The sequence below is a fragment of the Strix uralensis genome, chromosome 4 (genome assembly GCF_047716275.1).
Source record: "Strix uralensis isolate ZFMK-TIS-50842 chromosome 4, bStrUra1, whole genome shotgun sequence".
NCBI lineage: Eukaryota > Metazoa > Chordata > Aves > Strigiformes > Strigidae > Strix > Strix uralensis.
Genome location: NC_133975.1, coordinates 94616542 through 94638645, shown reverse-complemented (window position 1 = coordinate 94638645; position 22104 = coordinate 94616542). Strand labels below are relative to the sequence as shown.

The 22104-nt window shown below is 46.8% G+C and overlaps 1 protein-coding gene and 1 pseudogene across 2 annotated transcripts in view; both read right to left on the bottom strand.

Moving 5' to 3' along the window:
* The window catches only part of SLC8A3 (solute carrier family 8 member A3), a 149348-nt gene that overhangs the window by 118656 nt on the left and 8588 nt on the right, over nt 1-22104 (bottom strand). The gene's annotated exons all lie outside the window — the stretch shown is intronic.
* On the bottom strand, nt 21013-21152 carry LOC141943632 (U2 spliceosomal RNA; annotated as a pseudogene).

Here is a 22104-nt window from a genome sequence, read left to right as displayed (position 1 = left end):
TGTGCTTTATTTTTTCCCCCATAAAAGCCTACTTTGCAAACATGACTGAGGCTCTGAGAGCCAAGCTGGGCTTTACACACACATCCTCAACAGTGCACAAGATCCTATCGAACAAGCCCCGAGACACGTGGAACTGTCCATGCTCCCTTCATGCACTTCCCGTGACCAGTGGGCAATTCCTCCATGGGTCCTAGCAAATCGGTTTCTGCCAGAGATGCACAAGGAAGTGTGTAGCACTGCTCATTCTTTGTGTATCCTTTGCGCACTGATCGGGAAGGAGTGAAACATGGGTTTAATCTCTCTGATCCACAGATGTGGCTGTGACAGGTGTTGGCTGACCTTCTCATTGCAGACCTTCCCAGGAGGTTTACTGGGGTCAGAGGCCACGATCCTCAAGTCTGGCTCAGAAGGAAGGGCAGTTCTTTGTGCGATCATCTTCACCATCGCAACTGAGCGCAGAGCAATGTAGAGACAAGACCACATGTAGATGACTGATACCAAAAAACATCTATGCTTGCCAAGGGTATTCTGTGAAAGTGAACATGGACCTAAAGGAACTTAACGCAGCATTCAGTACAACCCCCCCAAAAATAAAAAAAATCCTAAAGATAGCAGCTGGTCATTGGGAGTCCAGGGCAACTCAAACCCATGAAAACTTTTGATGAGAAGTGACACCTTCCAGAGAATCCACCTGACAATGAAGGAGAGCGAGGGCACACCTCGAAACCAGATTTTGATCATGGTGGAATCGAGGACACATGTTAATTCCAAAGTTTTCCATTTTTGCATAGGCTTCAGAAACTGTGTTGGTCCATAGATTGACCACTACAGGGTGAGGAGAAAGTGGACATCTGTGGTGGAGCGTACCCACTCAGGACAAACACCCTGGGGCAAGGCCTGGCAAGCCAGTGCATCCTGGGGCAGTAAACAGGCACTCATTCAAAGGGAATTTTCTCAGCATTTTAAATGCTAACCATGGGTGGTGTTCAGAGGGACTTCTCAGGTTGAGGGGGTCTGCAGCTTTCCTTCTTTTTGGCATCTTAGAAAAATAGTTAAATAGCAACTCTGTTACAAACTAGCTTACATGTTTTTGGAGGGGTTTTATAAGTTTTTTCCAGGAAGGACCAATGGAACTCTATTGCTTACAGCACTGGGGTATGTGCCAGGGCAAAGGGCATATCCAGAAGGTCCCTTTCAACTGCAGTGACGAGTAATTAGCAACCAGCACCAGCACTGCTGGCAATACACCCATTTTCTCAGCTGCAGAACAAGAACACGAGACTTAGATTACAGCAGTGGATTGGATCTGCTCCTCTCCCCACTCCCACTGAGGACCAAGGAGCCTGGCCTCAGAGGAGGAGGTTTGGCATGACAGACGACAGCCACAGATATTAGCGTGGCAAGAAGCCTGCAAGCACATCAGCAGGTTCGGATGGGTTCTCATACGTGTCTTACAAAGCCCTAGAAGAGGATTTGCCTCCCAAAGTTTTCTATTTAACAGCTTCCCAAAATAATTGTGAATTCCAAAAATCAATGGGAAAAGCTCATATTTCAATGATTTTGAAACCCAGCAAAGACAAAAATCAATTGTACCTCCACCACTCTGGTTTCCCTGTTAAACACTGGCACCAAGATTTTTTTTTTTTGTGCTTCCTGCACCACATGCTGGCTAATAGCGTGAAAAAAAATAATCCATGTTCCTAAAACTAAGCCAGTGCTTCATAGAGGAGGATTCACAGTGATTCTAGAACAGCAACTGGTGCTTCAGCCATGTGCCACGCACAGGCTGGCTTTCTTACACCCCTCTCAAATTCTGCCCCCTTCATTCTGTGCATGTACCTTCAAATTCTGGGCAAGCTACTCCCTGGCCAGTGTGCTTGCTAACAGGCTAAATTGTGCTGCTATTGATCACGAAAAATGGTTAGGGTTATCTTTATTGCAGATAGCATATAGGTAGCAGGAGCACGTTGTCCCCTGTATTGGCTTCCAGTTCCTAAGGATCTTCCACAGCATCAGCAGCTCAAACTCTCCCACCCATTTTTGCAGCCCAGGTGGCCAATGGACCCACAGCCACCCGCCCTACACTAGCAGCGCCCAGCACAGGGTTGAGGGTGCTTAGCTCATGGGCAGAAAATGTTGGTGTGGCTGCGGGTGCCCCTGTCCTTAACCTCACGGCAGTGTCTGTGGGGGCTGCAAACAAGGTTTGATGCTATGGTTTGCCTCCACTTGGAGTGTGCAAGGTGCCAGAGCTGAAGGCCCCGAGCTCAGGGGATGTTACCAGACAGCACAACTACAGACCTTGATAGCACAGTCCAGTAGGGATAACAATAAATGCTGGATGAAGATAGAATAAGATTTTACTGTTCCCCTAAGGTCAATGTAATAATTTTCTTTGCAAAACAGCTGAGACCTACTGAAAAAAAAGTCTCCTATGCAATAGTATCTTTTCCTTTAAAAATGTGGGACAAAGTGAAGAGTGCCAGATTGTCTCTTCCCCCTGAGCAGTTAGCAGAAAGCCATGCTTCCCTCTAGGAGACTCTGATCCTGGTTTATAAAAATCAGGGGAAAAAAGGAACTATAAAGTAAATTAACATCAGCTCTTAATGAAAGTTAACAGTTTAATTAAAGGAGTGACTTGTGCATAGAGCAAGCGGCTTGTGCATGGAGAGACTGAAGAGATGCATCCGTCTCTAGGATATACATGGCCTCTCTCCAGGTCTGGCAGGACCCAGGAAACACATACGGGACAAGCGCAGGTGCAGGGTCTGACCGCAGACTGCTCTGGTGATGGCGGCAGGGCAGAGACCATCTCCCTGGGAAGGGGCCCGCTGTTGGGACTCCACACAACATCTGCCACCACTCTCAGCTCTGAGGTCTTGACTTGAAGTCTCTAGTTATGTTGCCAAATCGTCCTCCTGATAGGTGTCATGTTTTTGGATTAGGTGGGTGATAAAAACACTAATTATCCCATAAAGTATTAATTTATTCAGGTTCTCCTAAAAGTTGAGTTTACAAGAGTATAATCCCTTGTCTCAATGTTTAAAAAAAATGCACAATCACAAAAGGACATAAGGTGCCTGCAACATATATCTATATATGCTTAGATCCTGTTGAACACAACCCACTTGTCCTAGGCATGTCATCACAGCCCAAAGCAGTCCCATGGTATTGCTCTGACAGCAGGATTCCACCCTCAGAGTAGTCCAAAGGATTCAGATGGAAGGGATTAAATTTGTGGAGGAGAAAGGCACACTTAGACACATGCACAAAAGACAGGGTGGTCTTTCATAGCCCAGCTTTTCTTTCTAAAAGGGTTTCTTTTCCACACAATATGTATTTTGTCCTGTACTTTGTACACAGTCCTACCTTTGGCCTCTGCCCTGCACTCTGCTGCTTTCTGTACACCGTCTCCCACCTGCTCATGCCTCTTGCCACACATGCCCTTTAAGCCACCCTTTATGTTGTTCCTGTGGGAACATGGGTTTAGCTGTTGCTCTTTGTCAACGCATCACATAAACTGTGAACTTGGAGTAGCTCTGTCTTTCTCTCTGGGATAACTAACTTGCATCCCATAATGTGCAGAAGGAGTTTTGCTCTGGAGATAATAGGTGGAATAACTGTGAGCAGCAGAAGCACTTCAGCCTGGAGAGCCTTGGGCTGCTCATCTCCCACCCACAGTGCGCTCCTGGTGCTCCTGGCAGGGGGAGGCTATGACCATTTTGCACAGTCTCTCATCCGTGCGATTTTTTCACATTCAATTTTGCACTGTTGTCCATCTTGCAGCTACAGAGAAATATCTTCCACTTCCGGGAATCCTGGCTACAAGGGGCTGCTCACAAAATTGCTTTCCAAATACACCAACCTCACTTCGAGGGCCATGAGCAGAAATGCCAGATGATAGAAAAAACCACCTCATCTCCACATGCTGGTAGGAGATTTATCAAGGTTCACAGCTGCTGCAGCCACCCAAACTGTATTTGACAGGAGCAGCCCAATGTCACTTGGCACTGGGCAGACAAGACCCAGCTGGCAACACTCAGTGTCTCCCAGTAGAGCCCTAATGGACTGGGTGCTTCCCTCAGCCTTCCTTCCCCCACCTGCCTAATTTCTTACAACTGGGAAATTAAGACTTTGGGAATTTCTACCCAGCTACCAAGTTTCCCTGCAGTGGGCTAGCAGGTCCCAGAGCTACAGGAGGAACTGCCAGACAAGCAGATAGAGGTTCCCACTGCCAAAGCAAGACCACGCAGCCTCCTTGACCCAGGGACCCAGCCCAGAAGTCACAAGAGGGCTCTCAGCAGGTATCATACATGTGGATTAAATGCCAACCCCACAAGGCTAAAGCATGAGAAAATGCCATTTACCTTAATGGAAAGAGTAGCAGAACCTCATGCAAGCACCAGAGCTTGGAGAACACTGAGCCCCAGAGGCCCACAGCATGCCAGGGGTCAGAACGGTGCTCCCCGCAGTGCTGGCAGGAGCTGAAGCAGTGGCTTTGTGGTGCTCAGGGAGGCCCAGCTCACCCGAGCAGCGAGCGGGTGCGTGCTCAGAGCAGCACCCCGGCAGGGCGGGAGCAGGGTGGTGACAAGCCACAGGTGGGGTCCAGCCCCCTGGGAGTGTGCTGCCTCCCCAGAGGGCAATGGGTGTTGCCAGGGAGCAGGTCCTGGTTCAAATACCTGCCTTTGCTGTGCCCTAGGAGTGTCCTGTAGGAGTCCTTCTGTGGTGGCAGAGCTCTCTCCCTTGTCCTGCCACCAGGTCCCCTCCTCCTGAGGACAGGGAGTGTCTGTGAAGCCACACGAGCTGCCCAGCCGCTGCCTCCACGTGCTGTTCCCTGCCCCAGCCTGCACTCAGCTCACATCTGCTGCATCCAAGGTCCTCAGAAGGGCCTGGCTTTACTTCTGAGCTGGAATTCAAAGGTACTGATAACGCCAGAAGCAATTTCCAGGTACATCTCACTGTCATCACCCGTGCAGCAGAACAGGGTCCTGAGTCCCAGCAGGATGCAGACCAAGTCACTTGACCATGAGACCTGCTGCCCCCAGCCTTGCCATAGCTTACTCCGGGAACATCAGCAGTGCCAGGCAACTCCTCAAATGCAGTGGGGCATTCCTCATCTCCCAAGGCTGCTGCAAGGGCTAATTGCTTGACACCTGGTTACAATGCCCTCCAGAGGATGAAGGTGTGGTTCAGCACACTCATTATGTGGCTTATTATAGAAGTCAGTATTTACTAGAGAAGGGAGGGAGCATCTCAGGAGTGACAGCATTGCAAAGCAGCCTCCTTCCCTAGCATCATGTATTTTTGCTCACATGGCAAGAGCAGCAGGGCCTGAAGTGCTTGAATTCCCTTTCAGCTGGTTCTGCTATGAACGGCTGCGCTCCCCCTGCGGCTGCTGTCCCTACTGCCATCGTCTCACTGGTTTCAGCTGCACCTAGAAACGGACTGAGCCTTTACTTAGTATAGTTATATCTCTATGGTATTCCACTTAACATCTTTCTAGTGGCTCTTAACGTACTTTCTCATTACTGAGGAGAGTGGAGGGATGGCTCCATGTCCTACAGGGCACAGGCAGAGCACTGTGACTGTTGCAGGGGGACTAGGGATGGCCAAGCCATCGGCTGACACAGCCACCCTGGGCAGAAGACCAAGGCTCCCGTCTTCTCCACTGGCTGGTGGAGCATTATCTTCTCCGCACCTTCCCTCTGCCCAACACCATCCTGAGGATCAGCATGCCTCCAGGCATCCGGGCAGCTGCCTGTCACCTACTGCACTCAGAAATTTCATTTTGTCATTCCTTCAGAAAGACAGAAACCACCCTTCATCTAGCCTCTGCATAGACACATATTTGTCCTCATTTCTTTATTGGTGGTTTCATGGTTTACTGCCTTCATGAGACAGAGAGCTGCTGCCATGTGGTTAGGGGACAGGCTGCAAGAGCAGCTCCCTTGTTAGACTTGTTTGGTGGGTGTATTGAGATTTTAAGCCCTTTGCCAGCTTTCATGAACAATGAATGCATGTTCAAAAAAGGGAAAAAAATAAAAGGGAAAAAGATATTATTAGAAGGAGCAAAGCCTCAATGAGTCCCATCACTTCCCCCAGCTGCTGCTGTGTCTAATCATTTTCATAGTGTATCAGGAAGTGTGAAATCACCGATTAATTTTATGACAGAGATTTTCATCACAGAAGGTGGGGACATGAAACCTTTCTCTCCTGAATGCAATTGTAGCTGCAGGTTCATTCTCAGCTACCAAGTCTTCCCCCTTACCCCAGGTACCACTGTGGAAAGCAGTGAGACAAAACACTCCAAACCAGGTCACCTCTTTTCTTTGATGGAAACACGCAGATGAGTGCCAGTCCTTGCTACAGAAACCTCACAGGATGCTGAGCAGGGGAAGTTCCCATCACAGATTTCTCACCAGCAGACAGTAAAGAAGAGACATGTAGGCTTTCTCCAGGGCTCTGCTGCCTGGAAAGGGCTCTTGCACCTCTCAGCAGCAGCGAGGGCAGAACTTTGAGCCCTGGTGCCCTGGCTGTGAAGCATCAAGCACCCAGACTCAGCCCCCAGGCACTGTCTTAACTATCTGAGCATTGCACTGTCCTCAGTCAGGTCAAGGGTCTCTGCATCTTATAGGACCAATTCAGAAAACACAAACTCATGAACTTTGGACAGCCTTCTCTGGGCTGTTGGAGAACCTGAGGACAATCCATCCTCACCCCCATCCACATCTGCCAGTGAAGGACCTCTCCGTCACCTGATGTGTTTAGAGACAAGTGCAGTGGGGTCCTGACCAGCCCAATATTACTGCAGCGCACAGCGGGAGATTCAGAAAGCTTCCCATCACTTTAGCAGAGTACAGATTACGATGAGATCAAGCCAAATCCTGATCCTGTGGAAATTAGCTGGAACTTTGTCACTGTGAGCAGTACTGTCCTACGGGAGCTGCTGAAAAGCCTGGGGAAGCAGCACAGAGCAGCAGAGGGCAGGAAGCAAAATGTACTGTGTCCAACACCTTCCAAGGGGAATTTGCAGAAGCAGAATGACATTTGGACTCTGTCCAGAACACGACAGCCACCAGCCCCCTCGCGGGGTATAACAGACCTTTAATGACAACTGCTGAGTTGATGTCTGCTACTAAAAGGCAAGATCACAGGCAAACAGGTCATTGGTTTGCTCCTGACCTTGAACTGGACTGGAAGCTATTGCAGTCCCACTGGCACTGTCTCAGCCTCTCAAAGAGAAGAGTGCAACATGCATGGAGACCTCCTGACACAGCCTGCAGCCCCCTTGCACACTGCAGAACCTCCTCCTTCACATGCCAGCCCGGCACAGGGTCACTGGCCACCCTGGCATTACACTCCAACTGTTTATTATTTAATGAAGCAGGTGGGGAAGGGGATTACCTGGGGCAGCAACAATTCTCCTGCTTCCCTGGCATGGGATGGTGTTAGCCAGGATGGGTGAAGCGGCAGTCCTGCAAGGCACCCGCCCTGACCCTGTCCAGAAGGGAAGGCTAGCGTGGGCCAGGTTAGCACACGTGTGCAGGTACTGCTTGGTTTCCACCAGTGTCCAGACTGAACAGAGCAGATCGGAGCACTGGGACAGAGAGAAACCCTTGAGACAGGATACAAAACTAAATCAAAGTTTTATGGGCTAGGATGAAAGGGGAAGTACTTCAAAGACTGCAAAGCATTAATTTTCCTTTTTGCTGTGGCTTTTCCTTCCTCCCTGTTTTAATATGATGGATCACCTGATAATGACGGGCAGTTGCTCTGACTGACACGTTCACCAGGGATAAAGGAGAGCAGGAAATTGGATCTGAGGCTCTATACTGTATTTTAGCAAGTTCTGGAGCCACCAGAAAGAGACACTTGGTCGTATTGCTAATGCCATCGCATTCCCCGCAGTCACAGACATGCAGTCCTGTGTTCAATTTCCTGCCGTCACTCGTTGTGCCCAGTACGCAGCTGAAGAACAGGAGTATGAAGTGTATCTGATTTAGAGATGTACATGAATGAGGCCCAAGCTCTGGCTACAGTAGGAAATTGAACTGTTGATGAAATGGTTTTCACCAAGGAGACTAGTTTTTCTCTCCCTGCCTCTCCCATTCTGTGTTGTCCGGGTCTTAAGGTCACAACTATTGCCTCTTTCACCAAGAAACCAATGAACTGTTCTAGTATTTGCTTTTCCAGCCCCACGTTTTTTTGTCCATGGTGAGGAAAGCTCTCTCAAAATGCACAGAGCCCCTTCCCTTCTCCCCCCTCCCCTGTCCCAGCTGCTCTGTGCCATGACGGAGGTAATCCGCTGAGCACACAACCTTAGTTACCTTCACCCTACTGCCTTCTGCATACTACAGCAAAAGCTGATTTGCCTGCTGAAGGGGATGGAGAAGGGAGAGGGACCACAACAAGGCAGGAGTAGATTTTCTAATACATGGTGAAATCTCCTTTGGGTTCAGATCTGGCCTTGCAGGAACTGTCAGGACATTGGGAATCCATTCCTGTTGTGGGCTTTGCTGGGTCCTCAAAGCCAAATCCCATCACACCCTTCTCCAGCTGTTAGGAAGGCAGGAGGGCACTCTTCCAGAAGGACTACAAGACTTGCAGATGCAAAGCCAAATGCTGATGTGGCACTAGGGCACTAAGTCCTGGATCCTATCCTGCTGATATTTTGAAGGAGATGAAGCCTGTCAATTCCAGCCTGGAGAAAGGCATTGCTACTGGTACCCCTCTCTCTGAACTGGACTAAAACAGCTTCACATCCTAGAGGTTTTGGAGTCTGGACCCTGATTTACAGCCCTCACTCATCTCTGGCTGCAGACAGCTATTTGCACTTCTAGATTACAGCCTGGATCAAAGACAGATGCAGTGAAATACTCAGGCAAGATTTTTGCTCAAGTACAGACAGCCAGTCCTAAGCAAAATACCCTGGATATTTTATGAAAACAGTGTATTTTTATTTTAGATCTATGGGCTGACAAGCATCTGAACATGCATGAGTTTAAATTGCTTCCCAGCTTGGGGGATCTGCACTACATCCCCCTGGAAAGCTATTTTAATTGCCACACCACCTGGAAAACCACCCAGCAATAATATTCCTTGTCTCGCTGGCCCATCAGGCTGGACTGTAACAGACAAGATATTGATGCAGCAACCTGATGTAATCAAGAGCTATAAAAGGCAAAGCAGTAAATCATTTGGATGCAACAGTCTGTCTGTGCACTTAGCTGTTCTTTATGTTTCCTAAAACATCCAATAAACAAAATTGCATTTAACTATTAACAGTCACACAGCAATTTTCCTTGCAAAACTTGCAGTCTCACAGACAATGGATGGTGGTGGGGAAGGAACACGGCTGGGAAGTAGATCGAGAGTGTCCAGAATTAAGAATTATTTTTCTTTCCTGCAGGTGGGTCACCTGAAACTTATCTCACTGTTGAGCACAGGTGTTGGAAAAGGTGGCTCTCACTGCTCCTAGGGTTAAAGAGTCAACCATATTCTTTACTGAGCTTTCCCTCAGTGCTCTTAGGACTGACCAGCAAGCCCACTTATACAACCTAAAATGAGAGCTGCAGCTCTGAGGGAAACTTGCACAAGGCTAACTGGAAATGAAGAGTTAGGTCTGTTTCTTACACCTAAATTAGGACCATCAAGACCTGCCCTGGAGGGCAGGAGCTGCCTGGGCAGAGGCAGAAATGCTGGCTGCAACTTCCCTCCTGAGCAGGAACTGCCATTCTCCAGAGCTGTGAGTTCAGAAAAGCTGTAGAAATGCACACCAGGGTGGTGGCAAGAGAGGTTCTTGCTAGAGGACCAGGAGGCCAGAGTCCTCTCCACAGCACAGAAGTGGGTCACAGTCCCCTCCCTGGCAGGGACTTGGTATTTCAGCACAACCCATGGAAGCACAAAGCCTTCTTATAGATTTCAGATACACTAAAGTACATTTTTGTTCCAGCCCATGAGACGAGCTTCGCTTTTCCTCTGTATCTCAAGACTCTGGTTTCCAAATAAAGAATCAGTCAAGATACACAGAGGGTAAATGAGATCAATAATTTCTATCAGCTTTTAAAGTGACTAAAGAGACAGCTGAGGAGCTGGAAAGAACTGTAGATTAGACAGAAATTGAGGCATTTTCTTAGCTGCTTCTTTACCAGAACTCCTGAGAAGCAGGGAAAGACAGAACCTTTCTCTTTACCTACCTGGCCTCAATAATGAAACAAACCCTGAAGTCTCAGGAGAGGGAAAACAGTAGTAGCAGCTCAAGCTTTCCTTAAAAATTGTAGACCATCTCAGCAGCCTCACCCCAGCAAAGTCATTGTAGCTGAGGGCTATTGAACCATCCAGGTCTCAAGGTGGGTATTTGGTGGCTGACTGTCCTTGACAGCTGTGGAGCTACTTTAACTTAACCCAGATGAAAATTTTCCCCATTGGCTGACATTTAACTGCCCTGTTTTTTTACAGGATTTATCAAGAAGTCAGGCACTCAAGGTGACTCATCGCCAGCTAAGCCAGAGCCAGCAAGAGCTGTCACACTGCGCAGTACTCCGGCTGCCCAGGGGGGCTGTCAGTAACGCCGAGTGACCAGACCTTCCCTTGCCTTATTAACCTGGGCATCAGCAGTGTGTTGCAGGGCTACAATCGGGTTGGATAAACCCCTCATGTGCCCTCGAGGTGTGGATGATGGGGAGCCTCTCCCTCTGTATTGCAATGGGGCAACATTCATACTAATACCACAGCAAAACTCAATTACACCAGGGCATGTACAGAGCAGTCCAACTGGTTGGTATGCAGCTACACCAGGATAAATAGGAAAAAAATCCATAATTAGAATCACCTGTCAAATACCTTGCACCTTCCCCCACTCTCCTCCATTGCATTTATAGCCTGTCTCTCCCCGTGTCAGCCTGCTCTTGATTTTCAATGGGTTTGCAGTATATTTAGGCTGAGAATAAAGCTTACATGTGAGCAGGTGAATTGGAGGCAGCAGAGCAGCACCCCACAAAGCCTGGAGGAAGAGGTGGCATGTGCTCCCAAAGGAGCTGGGCACAGTGCTCAGCAGCAGGTCCTTCATGGCCAGGCTCTGATAATGCACCCAGATATTTTATTTACTCCATGGGCCCCCTTTCTTCTCCTTCTGGTCCCAAATGCCGGGCTTGGACCACAAGCATTTCTCACTAGAGGGCCGCAGGATGCATTTAGAGATGGACACAGCAGAGCCAGCTGGGGCAGAAGTCAGTCCAGCCCTCTGGATCCCCGAGGACAGTAAATAGGATGATACACAAGCCATGGTTGGGATGGTGCCACCACGACAGCCTGCACATGGGGCCAGGAAGGAGCCAGCCCAGCAAAACCCTTGCCAGGTGGGCAAAGGGGAGGTTTTACATTCAGAGTTACACCAAGGGGTCTGTCTAGGGCAGCACACCCTGACATTAATATGCTTGGCACAGCATTAAAAAGAGGAGCAAATGGGATAGGAGGCCAAAGCAGCAGCCTTGATGTAGAACATGAAGGGAGGCATTTGTTATCAGAATATCAGAGACGAGGAGGCACCTCTGTAAAAAAAAAAAAAAAAAAAAAAAAAATGGCTACAGTAGAGGGTTCAGCTGCTGAAAAACCACTTGATGGGCAGGAATTTGGAAAGAGCTGCTTCTCTGTTAAAGACACGCACACACACACACACCTGCCTTTCCCTGGCTTGTTCCAGAGAGAGGAGTTATGCAGGGAAGAGATGTGGGGCGAAGCTGTGTTCAGACAACAGAGCTCCTAAAAGCTGTGGAAAACAGAATTGAGCACACACAGGATGAATTGAACAATAACACTGAAGCAACACAAAGTTTGTCACTGGGATCTCTGGAGTGAAAAAAAGAGAGAAGTGGAAATTACTCAGTGTGGGCAGGCAACCCTCTGTTTGAATAGTGGAAACAGCATTTTTAGGTTTACTGTGAGAGCCAGATTAGTCCAAGTGCACTGAAGGTAGCGCTCATTTTGTGGGCCAGGGATCTTCCCTTCCAGTGCAGGCTGGAGCAAGCACCTGCTCCAAAGGTGTCTTTTCAGATAAGTGGTTCGATTCTCCTTAAATACCAGGTATACTCTAGGTGACATCATTAAATTGTTGTCCAATCTGGTTTGTGCTTTATTAGAAAGAAATTAAACCATGAACAGCTCATTGTTGCAGAAAGCAAGGATAGGTACCAGCTATGATACAGTTCATCTTCTCCCAAAGATCAAAGAAAATCTTTGTAAAACTACATAAACCACCCAGAGTCACTCCATCTGCCATGGAAATGAAAGGGCCTGGAGGAGCACAGCAAAGATTTCATTAGCAGTAACCATGACACCCACTTTAGGATGGGAGCTGAAGAAGGCAACATCCAAATAGCACTGGGGGGGTACGTTTCTGCAAATAAAGGGAAGTCACCATCACTGGACTTGGCTAGGAGAAAGATTTTAGGGCACAGTGGGATTTTAGACCTGGAAGTACCTGCATAGACAAGTGAAGTTTGGCAGGAGCCAAGAACTGGATAGAGTCAGGCCCCAAATATTGAGTTGTGGAAGCAACTGGCCACTGATACAACATGTTCTAGAACATTGCTAGCTTTTGATAACTGAAGATTCTAAAATGAATATCTAATATTTTTAACTGATCTGCTTAATTTCAAGCAGAAATTTTGGGCTTGAGGCAGGGATTACTCAATAGGGTTAGATGGCACAGCTTGTGCAAGAATACAGCCTGGAGAAGGTACAGCTCTCTTCCAAGATTTTGTGACAATACTGACATCAGAAGAGAGGACTCTCGAATGACCCCTGCACATGCTCAAGACACCACCTCTTACAGCTCTGCTCAGGTAGTTGCACACCCTTCTGTCCCTGAGACGTGGGCAGGGGAAGAGCTGTGCACAGGAGCAGGTCCACACAGTGGTTCTGGCCCACCACTACACACCACCTGCAATAACACCTCACTGAGCCCAAAGGTGGAAATGGTGGTGCAAGAGGCACCACAAAGGGGCAGGCCCTGTCTGGACAAGGGAGAAAGGAGCACAGAGCAAACAGACCTATTAAAAAAAAAAAAAAAAAAGAAGAAGGAGTGCAGACCTTCTCTGAGCTTTGGCAAATTGGCCCTGAAGAAGCAGTGTGAATCGTTAGAAGAAAAGGATAAATTGCCCCCAAACCTGCCTCTTGTATTTAAAAGTCACACAAACACCAAATGGGTTTTAGCTCCTTATTCCCCATCTTTACAAATATGGGTCACATAGACATAGTGAGAAAGATGAGAGGTGACAAGAAAGGACAGTGGCAGGCGTCCCCAATGTGCTACTTACACAGCACTCCTTTCCTTAGGAGGCAATATATCTTTCTTCTGAACGTTCTCATTCTGTAGCCAAAGCTTGCCAAAAATCAGATGAGGATGGGGGCCCTCTCCCTCTGAAAAGCACTGTTTGGGAGACACCAACATCTAGGAGCTGATGGACACAAGACATCGTCTGCAGCTGTTACTGGTTCAGACCCCTTCCTGCTCAGGAGCTCCTTGTCTGCCACAGTCTGGATATCGGAGCAAAACAATCTTCCTGGCCTCATTCTATAGATGGGTGTCTCCAGTGGAAGGCTGTGGTCATAGTGGCCAGTCAGCCCTCTTCATTCGTAGCCTTCAATATTGGTTTAACCATAAGGGAGGGGCAGCTTGCCTTGCCCCAGTGCTGTCTCCCTGGGACACCAACAGCAATTTGGAGAAACCACTGGCAGGGTCGGTACATGAGGGCTTTGGTCTGCAAAGCTGAGCTTGCTAAACACCAAGCAGTCCTTGGCCAGGTGGTGATTCTGGGACACAGCCCTACCAACAGAGGCAAAGATCCCTTGAAGAAAGGCTTGGAGTTGGAGGACAACCAGGATTTCGCCCTGTGCAACATTTAAATAAGCTTCTTCAGCTATATTTGGCCCTCTGGAATGCTGCCATGTTTTGGGATGGCAATGAGGTGTTCCTGTGGGTCTGTATGCTCTGTCTCTCCTCCTGCCTCTCTTACACTCTGATCCCAGCGGCTGGAAACATTATCTGGGCAGAACAAGACAAAAGCACAAGTAATTTGCCTGTGTTGTTAGGGAAATGGAAGCAGGACAGCAAGCCCCAGTCCTACAAATGGTTATCTTTGAGTACACAGTTCTTAATTGCATGCTTAGGCAAATCCTAGGGTAATTTAGTAAGTTAAGCATGTAATTCCACTTTAACTGATGGGTAAGTCCCTAAAGCAAATGCTTATGTGTACGCAGGGCTGCTCCCTAACTTGGCCAAGACTTGGGGAGCTGGAGAGACCTGGCTTGGGTGGCACTGGGGATGCTGCTTTAGCAAGGCACCATACTGATGTGCACACAAGTGGATGACAAAGCCATGCCCCAAATTTGTACGACAATCTCATCACCAGGAGAGCAATTCTGGATGAGAATAACCCACTTTTAGTAGAAGAAGGGTAGATGGGGGGACAGATGCAGGCTAAGGGCTGCCCAGCCCCATCCACACACTGCAGCAGGGAGCCCTAAAGCCTCCCCCAGCAACTGTGCACCCCTCCAGCTGCCAAGCACTGCCCCAGCAGCCATCCAGCTCACCTCTGCTCAACCTGGCACAGCTGTGCTTCAAGAAATTTGTTGCACAAACCTGCCTACTTCTTAGTTTCACCATCTATAAAATTAGGTTAAAAATAGATATTGACCTTTAGAAAAATATCTGGAGATCCTTTAGGTGAATGCTGTGCAAATAGAAATTGTCATCATTAACAACCAGGTAAGGTGAAAAAAAGAAGCTGGGGAGGGGAAGAGATCTACACCTAGCCTTTTGATGGATCTGAATTCTCTGGAGGGGGAAAATAGTCTATTAAAGCCACATTTACTCTTTAAAAAAATTTCCTTATCTCTGATCAGGCTGGAAAAAAAAAAAAAAACAAACCACAATTGGCAAGGAACGCTGGGCAGGCAGCCTGCCTGTGGCTGCCTCTGAACCTGCGCCCTTCCCCAGGTGCTAAAGTGTCATCTCACCCTGGGAGATGGGGCAGGGCACACATCTTGTCTCAGGAGCTCCAGGGGCAGCAGAGTGGCTGTAGGACCAGGCTGCCTTCCCACCCAGGTCAGCTCCCTCCACTGGTGTTTGCTTGCTGTTCTCAAGGAGGTCCCCATACTCTTAGTGTGAAGTTTTCCATTTCTGCCTTCAGTCAAGTCATGAAGCTGTGTATCAAGTGACAATACACAGGAAAGAGGAGAAAGTCACCACCATGGCTTAATTAATCTTACAGGTGGCTGTCATGCAGCAGGAGGTAGCGTAAACAAGAGACTAAAGTCTCGGCACACTGAAGAAACATCACACTTCTGCTGGTGTCAGCACAACGGAGAATGGATTTAATATAATGTTCAAGGGAAGAAGTAGAGGGAGGAAGGGGAAAGAGGTGAGGGTTGTCTGCAACTCTCAGGCACATAAAGGAGGCTCCAGGACAACAGGACCCGTTTAAAGGATTACAGCACTAATTGCACGGTAAGGAAGGTCACCTGTGCCACAGATGGCACATTCACCAACGCACAGACTGGTCTGGTGTGCAACAGTCAACCCTTTGAAGTAGTTGTATCCCTTCTGCTTCTTTACCTTCCAGGGGTGAAAACATCCCGCTTGGTGCTGTGCAAACCACTCCTCCAATTCTCACAGCTGATACCTGCATGCCCCTGCCGGAGCCGAGCTGGAGGTACAGGGTGAACAGCTACAAGTGACCTCTGACAGCTTGAGCTGCATGCTAAGAGCACCAAGGAATTTATCCACTGCAGAGGATCGTTGTTCTGGGTCTTGTGTAAATTCAGAGAAACTAGGTTTTTGCTTTCTTACCAGCCTATGAAGGCTAGGCAAAGTGTGGGAACAACAGGGAGTTATTCCCTTTTCCTGGATGTAGCAGAGCAATGACATGATCTATCCATGATTACAGAGGGAGACTGTGACAGACCTTTTCTACCTCCTTAGAAAGTAAAGGACAATTTCTTTCAAGAGCAGCATCAGTAATTTCTCCAAGGCCAACAGTCAGTTCAAAGTAGACAGCGCAAATGCTCATTGGCATTTCAGAGGTGAACAGCAAATAAACATTCATTGTTGAACAGATGCCCTCCTCTCTTCCTTGTGTTAGATCTGCTTTCTTCTTAGGCAAAAAGATAAATGAAAAAGGCATTGCTAAGTAGCTTTCATTAAGGCATGCACTGTCATGCCCTTGCCAGGGCTGCCTACCCTCTGAGCAGGACTGTAGGTGAACATCCCAAAGCATCTTGCATGTGCTGGGTTTTATTCCAGCTGGATATAGTTTGGAGGGTAGAATCACCTAGGAAGAGATGCATGAGGAGACAGCCAGGAGAGATGTATGAAGGAGGAAGCCAAATAACTGAGGAGATGGAAGGGGGAGGGACCGTGCAGCAGGGAAGAGATGGGCCTATTCTGGCCAGCACCAATATCAGTCAGTCAATGTGTGACTCAGTCAATCCACTCTGAGCATGACATTTCTCTTGGTAGAACATGTCCTCTCCCCAGTTTCTCTGCTCTAATGCACTGATGCTTTCATTTCAAAAGGTGACATGATTACAGGGGATGCTAAAAATACACATGGGCTTTTATTCCACTCCCCCGTCTCTGGTGGAACAGAATTTCCAGCTTTCCTCTTAGCCAAGAAACAGTGATTTAATCAGAAAGGCATTTGGGGGGACAAGACCATATCTTTCTTTTCATTATCTCCTTCCTTTATACCACATTTAACAACCAAGGCTCAAATTTACAGTCCAGTCTAGTTCTTTGGGTGACCGTCAGTTAGCACTCCCAAAGGAAAGAGAGCCTTTCTCCTGCACATCCTTCAATGTGCCAGCCCTTCAGCATGATTAAAGGTCTAGCCCAGTAATGCCCAAGTTTCCCATGCTGTTGGCAACCTTAGCTACTCTCCGAGTATACAACAAACACAGAGAGCTGGGGTTCACCACAAGTGCAGCAGTCAGATGCTCCCCTGAAACACAAGCCTTCAAGTAGATAGGCGCCACGAAAGCCCTGCCAACTGCCTGCCACTCCTGGGGGGCCCTGGGGAGAGAGGAGCCTGGGGACAAGTACACAGGCTGGGTAAGTTGTCCTCCCAGCCCATGGATGCATAGATCAGGTACTCCAGTACTCATTCCAGAGCAGAGATGAATGTCCAATCAGCCTCTACTGCACAAAGCCCGCTGAGCATTTAAAAACAGGAGGTTTTGGATAACAAAGAGTTAACTAAACAAATGTTAAACCTATCTTGCTCCAAAGGCTCAATGTACTTGCAATTCTGCTAAAAAAAAAATAATTAGTCTATAGATTATATCAGACAGACTTTATGCAGGGGAGCTCTTCAAACTGATGGGAAATTATTTAATAAGATTACAGTTTATTCATACAACATTAGGTCAGTATAAACTTTCTCTAGCTTTAAATGCTTTTACCTCACATCTGAAACATTTTCTTTTTCTGCTATGGTTTAAAAGACACAACCAAATACTAGGTTACAGTCATTCCTGCTTATGCATTAGGTATTCAAAATAGAGGTCTTAATTGCAAGTTGCAAATGCTATAAATGGCAGGCAATAAATCTCAACAACAGAGGATCAAAAGGGAAGAAAAACCAGTAACATGGTTGGTTTTTTTCTAAAACCAGGACACATTAGTCTGGAACAAGACCTTGGTTGTTAGAGGGAGAATTTTACCTCAAGTGACAGATTCTATGAAACACTTCTGTATTGGGAAGATTAAGAAAAATACAAACATTTCTACTCAGGATCATTGCCAGTATCCCAAAACTCAGGGACTGACATTGGCTTTTCATTGTCATTTCAGAAGAAAATGCCCTTATGCCTCTGATTTGTACACACAGAAGGTTGGGACTATTGAAAGACACTTCTTTTAATAAGCACTCCAATATTTTAATTTCAAAATTGCATAGAAGAAATAGATGAGTGAAAGCATTTTAACCACATCTTTTGTGGTCCCCAAATTTTTGATTCACTTAAAATCAGACATTTACTCTTACACATCAGAAAACCCATCTGAGGTGGATGTTTTGTAGCGGCATGCAAGCCTCATATAACAACTTAGTAGTGAGGTTAGATGAAGACAACATCTTTACGTACAAAACCATCACACACACTTTATGTTCTAGTTACTGATCAGAGATCACTTAAGTATAAAATTTATATTAAGAGCTAATGAATTACTCCTTTGGGAACATGGAAGCGAGTTCCTTAGTAAACTCAGAAACATGAGTTACCCCTCCAGAAAAATTAAGCAGAGGGAAGATGACCTTCTGTTTCAGTTACAAGATATAAGAATTCATTACTTTTTAAGAGATGACTTCGATTTAAATACACTTTCATATGTGTTTGGACCAACTGAAACAGTGAACTGAATATATATATTTTATATATATTTTTGTATATATATAAATAAATGCTAAGAGAGTTTCAAAACACTCCAGAGGCATTCTGCAGAGCTGCTGCCACGCAGCCAGGGCACCCTGCACCCTCTCTGCCCCCTGAGCAGACTGCCTGTTCATGGTGAAGGAGTCCTGCCAGGACCGAGGCACTGAGCTGTGGTGCCCGTGAGAGACTGACAGCATCGCTGCCAGGCCCCTGGTGCGCGGTATATTCCATTTCTACAAAGACTTGGAGAAAGCAGATGTTTTTCTTCTGCTGAGCAACCGGCAGTGCTCTGCCCACCCAACACACGGGCTCACCGTTCCGGGCAGCATACCCATTCTCGCCGCCGCTGCTCACCCCAGCCCACCTGCAGCCCTGCAGTGAGCCAGCACTGTGAAGCAGCGGCTTCCCAGGTCGCACCATCTCCTGACATGAAGACGTCCTCTGACCGCAGCATCAGGAGAAGCAAGAGGCTGGCAGACAGTGCCAGCAGCTAGCGTGACACTTCTCTAGCTCAGCTTCTAATGGGATAATGAAGTGCAATTTCAGGTAGTAACAGCTTCTGTTGGACATCACAGGCCTGAGGCCATGTACTCACAGGGAGAAAGAAGCTACCCTCAGTAAACAGATTTCACTTGGACTGACAATTTTCAGTGTGTATTCACTGATTTGTTTCAGGAAAGCTGTTTCGGTGGCTTCCCTGCCATTATTGATTCAAATACTTTTGCTAATTATTTGGAACACAGTTGAGATTTGCCCAGCTGCTGCAGTTATCTGGGATTTACCAAACTAGAGTCACCAACTGGTGAATGCAGTTTGTCTGTCAGAGAACTCATCAGATTACTTACACTGGAGCAAGGCTTGCTGCCACGTATGGAAATGAGGGCTTCGCTGTCCCCTAAGGAGAGCTCAAATGCTCCTAGATCTGTTCAAAGCTCTTCAGAGAGACACAGAGAGAGACAGATACTGCCTTCAAAGTAACCCCGGTTTATTATTTATTTCTACCTTTTCCCTTTTTAGTAACAAAACAGTCATAATTAATAATCATTATTGTTTTGAGTGAATCTAATTGCAGTGTTCCCTAAAGCATAGCAACACTCCCTCCACACCCAGCCAACTGAAATAGAAAAATCGCATCCCAAAAATAGCAGCAAGAGACAGCTAACAAAACCTGGCCTCCCACAGCTTGTGTCATTAGACCAGACAGATCTTTGAGACAAAAATCATCTAGGAGACTAAGACTCTGGAAGACATTGCTGCCTTTCTACAAGAGCTAGACAAGGTTTCCTGCAGCAGAAGTCTCCTACACCCCTCTCTATGCAAAGGGAAGTAGAGCTGGCTGGTGCTGCCCCAAAAGTGGTTTTGGAGGGTACTTGGCCAGACCTCCCTAGGTGGAAGGCAAATTCACAACATCCTCCATGTACCTCCTCTACAAAGGGTAGCTGCAGAGACAAGGGTGGAGTTTTTAAGTGATCTCTGCCAATGTAAAGACTGGAAGATACCCTGTAGTTACTGGGTTTGATCTAGGAATGCTGGAGTGAAATTCCTTACGCATGAGTTACACATGAGGTTCCGCTATATCATTTTATGGTCTCTTCCAGAGACAATACATATGATTTCCTGTTTCATGAGTGACTTAGGCAAAAAACCCCAAGCCCCTTGTGCATCATGTAATTACACTGTTCCATATAATCCTTGAAGCCAGTCCACTGCAGAAAGCAAACCAGGGACTGCTCTGAAAAGAATCTGCCAGAAAAATGTGCACAGATCCCTGGCCAAAATCTGCTACTGGAGAGCTCCTCACTTGGAGGTTAGACTGCTGCAGTTGCATCAGGATGAAAAACAAACTGGGAAGGCAGGGACATGCCACCTGCATTGTATCATAGGCTTTAACAGAGGCACCCATCTCCTGTCACAATAGTTAGAATGGGTCACAGCTCAGGAAGGCAAGGCAGGGAAAAACCCAGCATCCCAAGAAAATCCCAGATAAAATAACATCCAAACATTTTTATCTGGGACATCAGCATCTTCCCCCGCCCCCATTCTGATTGTTTTTTTCATTGCAAATTAATAGATCTGTGTGTAAAAGCCAGGATTAGATATGGTCTTCAGGCACTAAGTCTGGCTGGCAATTACAGTGTCCCTTGTGGATACTTAGCTTTGGATTTCATAAGTTTACTACTACCAAAACTATAAAAATATGGATATGTTATCACAGTATTTTAAGGTCTTCCTATGTAAGATATGTTTTTTGTCTGATCCCAGAACCCCACTGATGCAGGAGTGCAAAGCTCTCAGAGGACTTACTTGTGTTGTCTTCCAAAAATTTCTGGTTTATATTCCCTCTAAGCATTAAAGTAAATAAAAAAGGAAAGACTCTCCTGTTACAGATAGCTTTTTGTTAGCCTTCAACAGAAGGGAACCAAACCCTCCAGCTTCACTATAATTTCTCCCACTCTAGAAAGCAGAGGCCCACCTGCCTTTTGAAACAGAAGTGATTCAGGCCAATGCATCTCAGCTGTATTTGCAAGGCATGTTAAAGGGAACTTGACTTCTAAAAGCTGCCAGGTCTCTTAAAGAGCAGGAATGAGGTACTCACAGAAAAAAAAGAGCTAGGTCACTGAGCCCAGCCTGCTGCCAGGGCAGGCTACAGTCCCTAAAGAGAGGACATGCCAAGACTTCAACTGATACTGCACTTGATCTTAGCCAAAAGGCCAAGAAGTGATAATGGGAAGGGGACTGAGGATAAAAGCGACTGGTGGCTGCCTCTATGTGCTCTGCAGAGGAAGATTCATGCAAACCTCTTTGGAATAATACTTAGAATTTATCATGTTAGGCAGATGGTATTTGACTTGCTGCTCTTAATACATAATCCTGAAAGGTCTGTGCCAGTTTGCTACTGTAATAATAATGCTGGTTTGCATGTTACAAGAAACCTTAAGCAGCATCAATAAAGTAGTCTCACAGGGCCAGTTTGCTGACACACTGTTCGTGCCCTTGCTGTACACAAGGTTATCTTTAATGGCAGAAAATATCTTTTTATTGCTCCCTGTTGACTTAGAGGAGACTACAGATCCTCTGACCTTATTGCCCATACAACATGAGTTTTGGCTGAAAGGTGGTCTAAGCAAAACTTTGCTTTTGAAGTAGGAAAGATGTACTCCCTTAGGTTATTTCATCCAGCAGACAGGACTGCATTCAGTCCTGGCTAAGAAAGTCTATAGTATGACTTCCTCTTCTCCATGCCATGATTTCCCTTGTCAGAAAGGTAGCTTAGATACATTACCTCTGTAGTAGGCAATGCTGGCATTGTAATTTCTATCTAAACACCAGTGTGACAGAGTAAGATATTTGCTGACCTTTGTAATAATTTACTGAGATAATCTTTATTTAAACTGTCAAGAAACTCAGCATCTTTTCAAGAGAAATAAGAGATAATACATTAAAAAAATTATGGCAATATCAGAGCTGCCCTAATTTCAGACTCATTCAGAGCCCTTAACCCTGTTCCAGATGGTTCAGGGAGAGAAGCTTAAAGGCGTTAGCAGAGGAACACAGGCCGTTGCTGGTTTTGCAAGCATCGATCCAAAGGTTTTCTCTTAACTTTCATGAACACCAAAAGTGGAGCTCCCCAGACTGCTTACTAAATGAGGAGACTTCTTGGGATCCAGCTCACCT